Source organism: Ranitomeya variabilis, chromosome 1, assembly GCF_051348905.1.
Source record: "Ranitomeya variabilis isolate aRanVar5 chromosome 1, aRanVar5.hap1, whole genome shotgun sequence".
NCBI lineage: Eukaryota > Metazoa > Chordata > Amphibia > Anura > Dendrobatidae > Ranitomeya > Ranitomeya variabilis.
The window spans coordinates 367,864,001-367,877,262 of record NC_135232.1 but is presented as its reverse complement, the minus strand read 5'-3'; positions in this window follow the sequence as shown (position 1 = coordinate 367,877,262).

Here is a 13,262-nt window from a genome sequence, read left to right as displayed (position 1 = left end):
GTGTTTTGTGTCTGCGGATCAGGATGATTGGGTTGCTTTTTTGCCTTTGGCGGAGTTCGCCCTCAATAATCGGGCCAGCTCTGCCACCTTGGTGTCCCCGTTTTTCTGTAATTCGGGGTTTCATCCTCGATTTTCCTCCGGTCAAGTGGAATCTTCGGATTGTCCTGGAGTGGATGCTGTGGTGGAGAGGTTGCATCAGATTTGGGGGCAGGTGGTGGACAATTTGAAGTTGTCCCAGGAGAAGACTCAGCTTTTTGCCAACCGCCGTCGTCGTGTTGGTCCTCGGCTTTGTGTTGGGGACTTGGTGTGGTTGTCTTCTCGTTTTGTCCCTATGAGGGTTTCTTCTCCTAAGTTTAAGCCTCGGTTCATCGGCCCGTACAAGATATTGGAGATTCTTAACCCTGTGTCCTTCCGTTTGGACCTCCCTGCATCCTTTTCTATTCATAATGTTTTTCATCGGTCATTGTTGCGCAGGTATGAGGTACCGGCTGTGCCTTCCGTTGAGCCTCCTGCTCCGGTGTTGGTTGAGGGTGAGTTGGAGTACGTTGTGGAAAAGATCTTGGACTCTCGTGTTTCCAGACGGAAACTCCAGTATCTGGTCAAATGGAAGGGATACGGTCAGGAGGATAATTCTTGGGTCACTGCCTCTGATGTTCATGCCTCCGATCTTGTCCGTGCCTTTCATAGGGCTCATCCTGATCGCCCTGGTGGTTCTGGTGAGGGTTCGGTGCCCCCTCCTTGAGGGGGGGTACTGTTGTGAAATTGGATTCTGGGCTCCCCCGGTGGCCACTTGTGGAATTGTACTTGTGTGCATCATCCCCTCTGTTCACCTGCTCCTATCAGGATGTGGGAGTCGCTATATAACCTTGCTCCTCTGTCAGTTTCATGCCGGTCAACAATGTAATCAGAAGCCTTTCTGTGCATGTTCCTGCTACTAGACAACTCCCAGCTAAGTTGGACTTTTGTCCTTGTGTGTTTTTGCATTTTGTTCCTGTTCACAGCTGCTGTTTCGTTACTGTGTCTGGAAAGCTCTTGTGAGCGGAAATTGCCACTCTGGTGTTATGAGTTAATGCTAGAGTCTTAAAGTAATTTCTGGATGGTGTTTTGATAGGGTTTTCTGCTGACCATGAAAGTGCCCTTTCTGTCTTCTTTCTATCTAGTAAGCGGACCTCGATTTTTGCTAAACCTATTTTCATACTACGTTTGTCATTTCATCTAAAATCACCGCCAATATATGTGGGGGCCTCTGTCTGCCTTTTGGGAAAATTTCTCTAGAGGTGAGCCAGGACTGTCTTTTCCTCTGCTAGGATTAGGTAGTTCTCCGGCTGGCGCTGGGCATCTAGGGATAAAAAAACGTAGGCATGCTACCCGGCCACTTCTAGTTGTGCGGCAGGTTTAGTTCATGGTCAGTATAGTTTCCATCTTCCAAGAGCTAGTTCTCATATATGCTGGGCTATGTTCTCTCGCCATTGAGAATCATGACAGTAGGCCCAATGGAATGCAATTCCCCAATGTGGGGTCCTTTTTGGGCTGATTAAAATAGTGCCATCACAGCCCCCTAGACCTAAATGCCCCATACAGACCACATTCACCCTGGTCTTATAGTGGCAGTTAAAGGACAAATTACAAGAGACAGACTTAAGAAGTAGACCCAATGTAATGTAATGCCCAATTCCCCAATGTGGGATCCTGTTTTTTACAAAATGAAATAGTGCCTTCACAGCCCCGTGCCCAAAAATCACCGGCCTATAACAGTACTGAGCACGTGCACCCTGGTCATGTCGTCGGAGATAAGGAAGAGACATTGCAGGAGACAGAGTTAAGAATTAGGGCCAATGTAGTGGTGTGGGTCTCTGAGACTTTTAATGCAGTGCATGATCTGCTAAACAATTCCCCAATGGTGGTACCTTTTTTCATAATACACTAGTGCTATTGCTTGCCCCTAGCCCAAACTTCAACGGCCTATAACAGTACTGAGCACGTTCACCCTGGTGATCTAGTGGCAGGTACATTTTAGATTGCAGGAGACCGAGTTAAGAAGTTGCCCCAATGTAATGCCATGCCCAATTCCCCAATGTAAAATCCTTTTTTTAAAAAGAAAAGAGTGCCATCACAGGCCCCTTGACCAACATGCACCGTACAGAGCACGTTCACCCTGGTGATCTAGTGGCAGGTACAGGACAGATTGCAGGAGGCCGAGTTAAGAAGTAGGCCCAAAGAAATGTCATGCCCAATTCCCCAATGTGTTTTCCTTTTTTAAAAAAAAAAAAGAGTGCCATCACAGCACCCTTGGCCAAAATGCACCGTACACACCACGTTCACCCTGGTGATGTAGTGGTTCTGGATGAGGAAGATGAGGATAAGGAGGAGGATAAAAACAAACAGACCAAATCTGGAAGCGTAATAATAATCTTATAATAATCTTTATATAGCGCTAACATATTCCGCAGCGCTTTACAGTTTGCACACATGGTCATCGCTGTCCCCGATGGGGCTCACAATCTAAATTCCCTATCAGTATGTCTTTGGAATGTGGGAGGACACCGGAGAACCCGGAGGAATCCCACGCAAACACAGGGAGAACATACAAACTCCTTGCAGATGTTGTCCAATGTGGGATTAGAACCCAGGACCCCAGCGCTGCAAGGCTGCAGTGCTATCCACTGAGCCACCGTGCTGCCCGCGTATACCCATATGTGGTTGGGAAGAGGTGCATGAGAATGCTCCTCCCCAAAAGAGAGAATGTATTTGAGGTTATGTTTCGCTGTTTTCACTTGGTGTTGTACAGAAGTCTTTCACAATCCAGGCCTTGTTCATTTTTATGAGTCAGCCTGTGAGCATTTTCAGTTGACAGGCGGATGCACTTATCTGTTATAATTCCACCAGCGGCACTAAAAACCCTCTCTGACAGAGCACTAGCAGCAGGGCAGGCCAGGACCTCCAAGGCATAGAGAGCCAGTTCATGCCACGTGTCCAGCTTGGATACCCAATAATTTAATGGCACAGAGGAATCACGGAGGACGTTTGTACGATCTGCAAGGTACTCCCTCACCATCTTCCCAAACATTGCACTTCTTGTGACAGCACCCCTTGCCTCTGTGCCGCCACGATGGGAGGGTCTGAGAAAACTGTCCTAGAACTTGGCCATTGTTCTCCTGCCTGAGCTGGATTGTATTTCTGTCTCTCTCGCTTGGAGTCCTTGGTTGTGCAACAAACTCTGATGTCTGCTGCCAGTGTTCTCACAAGGGAATTTTCTAACTAATTCCGCTACAAGGGCCCTGTGGTACTGCAACATTTTTGTACTCATCTCTTCCTCAGGCAGAAGAGATTGAAAGTTCTCCTTGTAGCATGGGTCTAGAAGTGTCACCAACCAGTAATGAGTGTCACCCAAAATTTTGATAATCCGAGCGTCACGTGAAATGCAGCGCAACATAAAGTCAGCCATACATGCCAGACTGCTAACAGGCAAGACTTCCGTGTCCTCACCAACAGGACAAATGACCATGCTGTCCTCCTCCTCCTCTTCCTCATCCTCCCTGTCCTCAGGTGATCTCCGCTGAACAGAAGCTAATACAGATGTGTTTTTAGTACCGTCTATAGCGCATGAAAGTAGCTCCTGTTCTTCCTCCTCCTCCTCATTGCCTACCAATCCACCTTTGAGAAGACATGAGGCTGGGCTGAGTGTAATCCCCTGCATGTTTCCTTGCTCCATGTCATTGTGCTCCGCCTGCAATGCATCCTTTTTGGTTGTGAGCAGAGAGTTTTTCAGAATGCTGGGAAGCGGGATGGTGATGCTAATTATGGCGTCATCACCTCTCACATCTTGGTGCAGTCCTCCAAGGTTTGGAGGATGTTACATATGTCTGACATCGATGTCCACTCCTGAGGTCTTATGTGTGGAATCTGATCTGAAATTCGACAGCCTTGTTGATGTTGGTAGTCAACAATGGCCCTCTTCTGCTCACAAATCCTTTCCAACATATGCAGCGAAGAGTTCCAGCGCATGGGGACATCACACAACAGTCTGTGAGCTGGAAGCTGAAACCACTGCTGTAGCTCGGCAAGGGCGGCTGAAGCTGTAGCTGACTTTCTAAAATGGGCAGACAGATGGCGTACATTCACTAGCAGATCCGGCAGCTCTGGGGAGCTTTTCAGAGAACGTTGAACCACGAGGTTAAGCACATGGGCCAAGCAAAGTATGTGTGTGAGCTCACCTTGCCTCAGAGCCGCCACCAGGTTACGGCCATCATCACAAATGACCATGCCTGGCTGTAGGTTCAGCGGTGTCATCCGAATATCTGACTGCTCTTTCAGCGCTGTCCACAACTCTTCTGCATTGTGCAGTTAGTCACCTATGCAGATAAGCTTCAGCACAGCCTGTTGCTGCTTGGCTGAGGCAGTGCTGCAGTGCTTCCAGCTTCTGACTGATGTGTTGATTTCAGACATCGAGGATGAAGAGGAGGAGGAGGAGCAGGAGCTGTAGACTGTGGGGGCAACCCTGATTGATGTAGGGCAAGCAATCCTCGGCATGGGGAGAATGTGTTCCATCTCAAGGTCCGACGGGGTCCCAGCTTCCACTATGCTAACCCAGTGTGCCATCATTGAGGTGTACCATCCCTGCCCACAAGCACTTGTCCATGTGTCCGTCGTTAGGTGGACTTTCCTGGTAACAGCATTGTTGAGGGCACGGGTAATGTTGTGGGACACATGCTGGTGTAATGCCGGTACGGCACACTGGGAGAAATAGTGGCAACTGGGGATCGAGTACCTTGGGATGGCCGCCGCCATCAGGTTGCGGAAAGCTTCCATCTCAACAAGCCTAAAAGGAAGCATTTCTAGTGCAAACAGAAGGGAAATATTAGAATTGAGGACTGTGGCCTGTGGGGTGTTGGCTGGGTATTTCCGCTTGCGTTCCAAAGACTGGGTTATAGACAACTGAACACTGTGCTGGGACAAGGACATGGATGTGCTTGCTGATGGTGCTGCTTGATTGTGGGCCACAACAGGTGCAGGGCTAGAGGCAACTTCACATGCACAGCGTACTGGGGATTGTCTTCTATGCAAAACAGTGGAAGAAGCAGTGGTGTGACCAGCAGGCAGTGGTCTTGGAGCCTGGGGTTCGGCCCACAAAGTCGGGTGCTTTCCTTGCATGTGCCTGATTATGCTGGTGGTGGTCAGGCTGGTTGTTTTGCTACCCCTGCTGATGCGGGCATGGCAGGTGCTGCAAATGGCCTGTTTGTGGTTATCGGCAGAGTCTTTAAAAAATAGCCAGGCTCGGGAAGATCTCACAGGTGGAATGGCAACTTCACTCATGTTGGTGTTATGGGGGACGGATGCACGCCTTCTGTCTGTGGCCACCACACTGCTTCTTCCTACCTGTTGGGGGGATATGCCTCCTTCCCCATTTGTGCTGCTGTCCTTGCAATGCATGTCTTCCTACCTGGTCGAGTCAGTCACTATGTCATCCACCATGTCGTCTTCTACATCTGCACCCTGCTCCTCCTCCTGACTTTCTGGCAATTGTGTCTCAGCATCGTCCACCTCTTGTGACACTTTCCCACCATCGCCTTCATGTGACCGGGGCTGGTCAAAGCTTTGGACAGCTCTACATGCGAACTCATCTTTCCCCACTTCAAGTTGACCGGCAGAGATTTCTGAATCTTGAAATCGAAAACTGAACAGCTCTTCAGAGTGTCCAAGTGTGGGATCAGTTGTCTCAGGGCACTCGGCATAGTGAGAGGAAGGAGGATCAGGGTGAGGAATATCCTGGTCACACTCACGGCTATTCAGACTTGACCATGTGGAAGACAAGGTGGTGGTGGTGGCTAAGTGACTGGAAGCATTATCCGCTATCCAACCAACAACTGTTTCACACTGCTCTGGCTTCAATAATGGTGTGCTGCGGTCCCCTAGAAACTGGGACAGGAAGGTCGAGCGAGAAGATGTGGCTCTTTGTTGTTGCCCACTTTCACCTTGCCCGCAGCCTCGTCCTCTGAATACACCATCAGCATCACGTTCTCTTCCCCGCCCCTTACCTTGCCCATTTTAAATGGACTACTGCACTATTTCAAATGATCAACACAAATGTCTTTAATAGTAGCGAAATAATATGTGATCAGTATGCCTGCAAATCTACGATTTTTCAAACCCAAACACCAGGCATGCCTCAGCCTGACCTAACAGACTGTATTCAATTTTTTTTTAAGTTAATTTATGTGAAATAGTGCTCTATAGGATTTGAGTATCTCACAGCCAAAAAATAAGTAGACCGGCCTCCAATGTCAAAACTTGTAGCAGAGATATATGACGGCTGTAACAGAAATACCAGACTGGCAAATCTGTGGCCCTTAGAAATTTTTTTAGGCTGAATAGCGCTGTATAGAATTTGAGTATCACACAGCCAAAAAAAATGTACACTGGCCTCCAATGCCAAAACTTGGAGCAGACATACATGACGGCTGTAACAGAAATACCACACTGGCAAATCTGTGGCCTTTAAACATTTTTTTAGGCTGAATAGCGCTGTATAAAATTTGAGTTTTACGCAGCCAAAAAATAAGTACACCGGCCTCCAATGCGAAAACTTGGAGCAGAGATATATGACGGCTGTAACAGAAATACCACACTGGCAAATCTGTGACCTTTAAAAAATTTTTTAGGCTGAATAGCGCTGTATAGAATTTGAGTATCACACAGCCAAAAAATAAGTACAGCGGCCTCCAATGCCCAAACTTGGGGCACAGAGATATATATTACAGCTGTAACAGAAATACCACACTGGCAAATCTGTGGCCTTTAAAACATTTTTTAGGCTGAATACTGCTGTATAAAATTTGAGTTTCACACAGCCAAAAAATAAGTACACCGGCCTCCAATGCGAAAACTTGCAGCAGAGATATATGACGGCTGTAAAAGAAATACCACACTGGCAAATCTGTGGCCTTTCAATTTTTTTTTATGCGCAATAGTGCTGTATAGAATTTGACTATCAGACAGCCAAAAAAAAAAATACACCGGCCTCCAATGACCAAACTTGGAGGACGCAGATATATGATGCCTTTTTCGGTGAATTTAAAACACCAGGAAAAAAAAGGGGCACAAGAGTAGCACACACAACAATGCTACGTATGCCTGACAAACTATAATTTTTCAACAGGCCTCAGTCTGACAGAAAAGACTGTATTTTTTTTTGGGGGGGGGGGAATTTTTTGGGAAAAAAAAAGGTATATAGACAGTAAATAAGCTGCAACAGCAGGCAGTTATGGAGCTTTGGGAAGGATGAAGTGGGACCAATGGACACACATACAGTGCCTGCAGGCCTTGCACTGATGTGGATATGCTGTGCCCTGCCTACCTAGTGCTGCAATATCGGGACCCACGAATTAGCCCTAAAAAGGACTTTTGGTTTGTGAGGAGTTGTGGATGTAAGAGTTGCAGACCTACACTAACTTTAAAACCATGATTCTGACCCTATCTCGGCAGCAGCTCTCTCTGAAACAGGAACAGAATGCGGCGAGCAGGATGGCACCAGGTTTCTTATACTCGGGATGATGCTGTGCGGCCCAGCCAGTCACTGCACGACCACAACAAAGTTGGCTGCAGCGTTTCAAGGCAAGGCCTGGCAAACAATTCCTACATCGTGATTGGGTCTCTAAAGTCGGCCAAAACTGCTGGGTGGAGACATCAGTTACCGCCGAATAATCCCGGAAATGCTCGCTGCTCGCCGAGTACGCCAAGCATAGCAATACTCAGGCAAGTAACGAGTAGTGGCGAGCACGTTCGCTCATCACTAGTTGTCATTTAAAGTCTCTATCAGGATGTTATAGTCAGAGCTAGAATATTTAGGCAGGAGTATCATCCAAAAACAGATTGAGTTCAGAACAAGTCAAATTCAGGCAAACCAGGCACAAACAGACAGCAGAAACCAATTAGTTCACCTGTTCGTGTGGATTTTACATGTAAATTCCATAGCATAATAAAGATACAAAGTAAAAAAATAAAAATCCTTATGCTCACCCTCTTGTCACCTCTCCGACTGCTCCCTGCTCACTGTCTGGTCCCCTGCACCTCCATTGTGTCGTATCTCCAGCCCAATTTTCACTGTACACCGGGGTTTCTAGATATGAAAAGGCTACGGAGTTAATTACGAATACATAGTGACCTCTGGGGTCTGCCTCCAGAAGTTGCGGCCCAATGTTTTTTCTAGGAAAGGATTTCCAACTGTGAGTAGACCGCAGAGCATATTCAGTGAATTCTAGGGCATGCTCATGGCTGGAAACCTCAGCCTATTTTGAAGTCCAGGCCGAAGAACCGGACAGAGAGCAGAGAGCAGTGTAGGCGGCCTGGAGAGTTGAGGAGTGAAGTGAGCATAATTTTTTTTTTAAACTTTTCCCAGCCCTCCACTGTTTGAAAACAACCACAGCTGAATAAACTTGGAGCATAATACAAAAAAAGTAATATTTTCTATAATGTTCAATCTGTCAAATTTGAGTAGAATTCAATTCCACTTGAATAAATTTGCCCATCTCTGGTATTCACTAAAATTGAACCTGACTCTCACAAGTTTAAATAGAGAGCATCCCTGTCCAAAGCTGACATCAAGGAGAAACACTAACTAGCCTGGAAATAACACTTATATTTCCAGGCCAAGCAGAACTACAAATCCAAAGAGTGAAATAGGGGTACACTATTACTTGCCAACTGTGAACTGTGAACAGAGAGGGGTACTGGCAATGGCTTGGATGTCATAGTAGCCCCTTTTATGAGGGGCATCTGGACCCTTTGGGCAAGACTTGTCAAGGAAAGACCAATGTCACCTCCTAATGAGATTGTCGGCATTAATGTTGTTAGCACACACCCACAATATTTCTGGACCATAGCCTTTACTATATGCAAGGTATTGCACTGACCTTTTAAAATTCGGTTGTCAAGGATCTTTTCTATTTCAAATTAAAGGCTAACCAACACAGTTGGAGAAGAGAGGTTAACAAGGTGTACAGGCCAATGGAATGTCTTTAGCAAGAATTTATGTAAAATATCTGGAGTGAAAGGGAAAGTTGCAACAGGAAGGCTACTGTCTTGACAACCTTAGTTTATCTAATAAGGACCAATAAATTTGTGGCATAGATTAATGGTGAGTTTAATATTTATGGTGCATTACCACACCTTGCCCCTAACTGTGAAGCCTGGCCCATTTATCCACCTCTTTTTAGTGAAATAGGTCCGTCTACTCCATGTACTTTTAACAATTTCTTTTATCTAAAATTTTTTAAAATGATATAAAATGTTTTCTTATCTTAGACGAGATTAGCTCCCACTTGAGTACAGAGCGTTTTTGCTCTGGAACAAGTGAGCACTAGTGTTGAGCGATACCGTCCGATACTTGAAAGTATCAGTATCGGATAGTATCGAACGATACTCGAAAAGTATCGGATATCGCCGATACTGATACCCGATACCAATACAAGTCAATGGGACACCAAGTATCGGAAGGTATCCTGTATGGTTCCCAGGGTCCGAAGGAGAGGAAACTCTCCTTCAGGCCCTGGAATCCATATTAATGTGTAAAATAAAGAATAAAAATAAAAAATATTGATATACTCACCTCTCCGACGCAGCCTGGACCTTACCGACGTAACCGGCAGCTTCGGTTCCTAAGAATGAGCACTTGAAACACCTTAGATGACGTCGCGGCTTGTGATTGGTCGCGTGAGCGGTCATGTGACCGCCACGTGACCAATCACAAGCCGCGACGTCATCTAAGGTCTTTCAAGCGCTCATTCTTAGGAACCGAAGCTGCCGGTTACATCGGTAAGCTCCAGGCCGCGTCGGAGAGGTGAGTATATCAATATTTTTTATTTTTATTCTTTATTTTACACATTAATATCGATCCCGATACCGATTCCCGATATCACAAAAGTATCGGATCTCGGTATCGGAATTCCGATACCGCAAATATCGGCCGATACCCGATACTTGCGGTATCGGAATGCTCAACACTAGTGAGCACATATTCTTTACAGTCTTGGCCACCAAAGATATTTGGCCACATGTTGAAGAATATGACTAAAGCCAGAGTAACCTGCGAGAGCTGAGTAATAGGATTTCTGCAGGATTCGCAGACACAAGTGATGAGAAATAGTGATGAGTGAAACCGAGGATGTTCGGGTTCGCCGGGTTCTGGTACACTTTTTAAAAAGTCCTGTTCGGGGCTCGAACTTAACCCGAACTTGACCCTGGACTCTGAACCCCATTCAAGTCAATCTGGACCCAAACTTCAGTGCAGTAAAATGGATGTAAATTGATCGCAGTAAGGGCTAAGTGGCTGCAAAAGGAAGCTAAATGGGGCAAGAGCAGGACAATTGCCCTGTAAATAAATACGGATAGGAAAATGGCTTAAAGGGGTTCTGTCAGCATAGCAATCGTGGTAAAATTGGTAGTAAATTAATAACATAAAAATTTTAACAGTGCCCTCACAGAGACTGAGGCTTGCTACTGCTAGTCCGGTTGAAAATTTCACCTATAGAGTATAGGACAGAGAACCCTCAAGAGTACCCCTGCAGAATCTTACACAAAATTTCTCCCACAGAGCATTGGGCAGAGTACCCCTATATTAGCAGCTCACAAATTTCACTCTCATAGCATGGGGCATAATACCCCTACAGAATCTTATAAAAAATGTCACCCACAAAGCATGGGGCAGAGTACCCCCACAGAAGCATCTTACAAATAGCACTCACAGAGCCAAACTTTTATCTTCAGTAGCGTGCAGTAGACCAGCCACAGATAAAAAGCTTGTAGTTTGATTCTGGATACAGCTGGCAGTTAACCGCAAAGTTTGCTGATGCCACTCCCAGCTCATTTGCCTTGGGACGCCTCCCCAATGCTCGTGCATTAGGGTTCCAGGGATCCGAAGTGTTTCTCTTGAAAAAATTAGTGTTCAAAGCAGGAAACCATGCCTGAACACTTGAGCTAGGGAAGTAGATGAAATACTTCAGTTCAGAGTTATAGATGGAAGTTTATTTTTTTTGTTAAGGGAACTAACTTCAAGGAACATAGAAAGAACTCAAAATAAACTAACAAGCTACAACCATGGGGTGGATTACTGGGAGATGGGTGGACATTTACTCTTCCACCTTGTTGTAACGCTTCTTCTGGCTAATATGAACCATATCTGATGGTGGTGCCAGATGTTGTAGCATGCTTAAAAAGTTTTGCCACATTTCGGCCATGCTCACCCTTCCTTCTGAGGTGCCAGTGATGCCCCAGCTGTGTTAGTGACCTCCTCCTCTGCATCTGCCTTGTTGTCCGGTGGATAAGCCATTAGTAGTTTTTCTACCAGTGTGTGCTTGTATTCATGCATTTTGCAAAGCCTCTCCAGTTACAGAAGTAATGATGCTACATTGTCCTTGTAGCAACAATACTGCACCCGGTAATCTGCAGTGGTAACAATACGGGCAACTTGGCAATCATTGTGCAGGCACTGCAGCATGTATTGGCTCATTTGTGCCAGGCTGCCCAGATACAATGACAAGCTGTCCTCAGTGGTAGATATATAATCTGGTTACACTGTATGCCCACAGCCATGCTCCAGTGATGCCCATGAGCTGATCTGAGTGCCACCCTGCTTTGAACTGTCGTTCTGCAGTGCACACCTGATTTGGTTTGCAACCATGTTTGTGCAGGGCAGTGGTGGCTGGGAATAACATGCTGCAAGACAACCACCACCATCAGTTTTTTAAAACTATTCATCTCCACCAGCCGGAATGGCATAATTTTAAAAGCCGGTAATTTGGAAATGCTGTCATTCAAGACCATGGCCCGTGGGTGGCTAGGGGGGTATCTCCTCTTTCTCTCAAATATTTTGGGGATGGAAAGCTGAACACTTCCATGGGATGGTATCGAGATTCTCAGTGACACTGGTAGTGGGGGTGATGCTGTCACATCCTCTATTTTCATGGAGTCAGGTGGCCCTGTTGATCATGAGCGGGAGGAAGAGGCTGAGACCACAGCAGAAAAGGGAGCAGGAGGAGGCTCAGATCTGTCATGCCTTTTATGTTGTGTACTTTACTGCACCTTGTGCTTGGATTTCAGATGCCTTCTCATACAGGTGGTGCTCAGGTTCAGAACATTTATGCCTCATTTCATGGTCTGATGGCACAGAGTGCAAACCACCTGTCGGTCGCTTATCATCATCACATTCCATGAAGAAATGACAAGCCAGGAAGCTAATTTAAGATGCATTTGGTGTGCTTATTTCAGTGGTGCGGTGGGCAGTAGCAGCTGACGTACTGAGGGTCTACCCACTGTGCTTTTGCACCCTGCTCCCTATTTTGTGCTGTGCTGTTGTGGTAGCTGTGCCACATCCTCTTCCTACGAACTGCGCACATCACTAGGATGGCCCACACTCCATGTGCACCTCATCATTCCTTGCATCATCTTCCACTGACTCCTCAACCTTGCCCTCTTTGCATACTGCAGAAAGACGTTACAGTTGGCAACTGAGTTTCGTCATCATCTGTCCTTCGGTGGACCACTGACTGTATGCACTAGCTCTACCATTTACTCATCCTACAACATAACAAGTGGTTGGGCATCAGTGCACTCATCCTTTTCCACTTCTGGGGCATAGCCAGGTGCTTGAGTCAAGGAGAAATTATACCTCCCTTACTCAATAGAGGTATGGCGCCAAATTTATAAAAGTGATTAATTCAGCATTCCTAGGGATACTAAACATAAGAGCCACATTCACAGAATGCAGTCTTAGGCCAGTCTCACACATCCAGATAATTCCGGTACCGGAAAAATTGGTACCGGAGTTATCCGTGTCCGTATGCCCGTGTGCTCACATGGCACATAAGTGTGGCACACGTGCGGCAGCCGTGTGCCGCCTGAGGACCACACGGACCGTGCAGGAGAGACAGCGCTACAGTAAGCGCTGTCCCCCTGCATGTGGTGCTGAAGGCGGCATTCATCTCTTCTCCCCTGCAGGAGAGAAGAGATGAAAGATCAAGTTTCTGTTATTTTTTTTTTAAAGTAAAGTTTGCTGGTGAGCTCCCGCCTCCCATCCCCAGTGCGCCACCTGGCCGCTTGCAGAGATATACTAACCCAGATCCTGCGATGTCTCCATTCTCCTCTCAGCGCTGGCAGCTTGTCCTGTGTGAGCGGTCAGGTGGGACCGCTCATTACAGTGGTGAATATGCGCATATGACCGCTCACACAGGACAAACTGCCAGCGCTGAAAGGAAACATCGCGGGAGCTG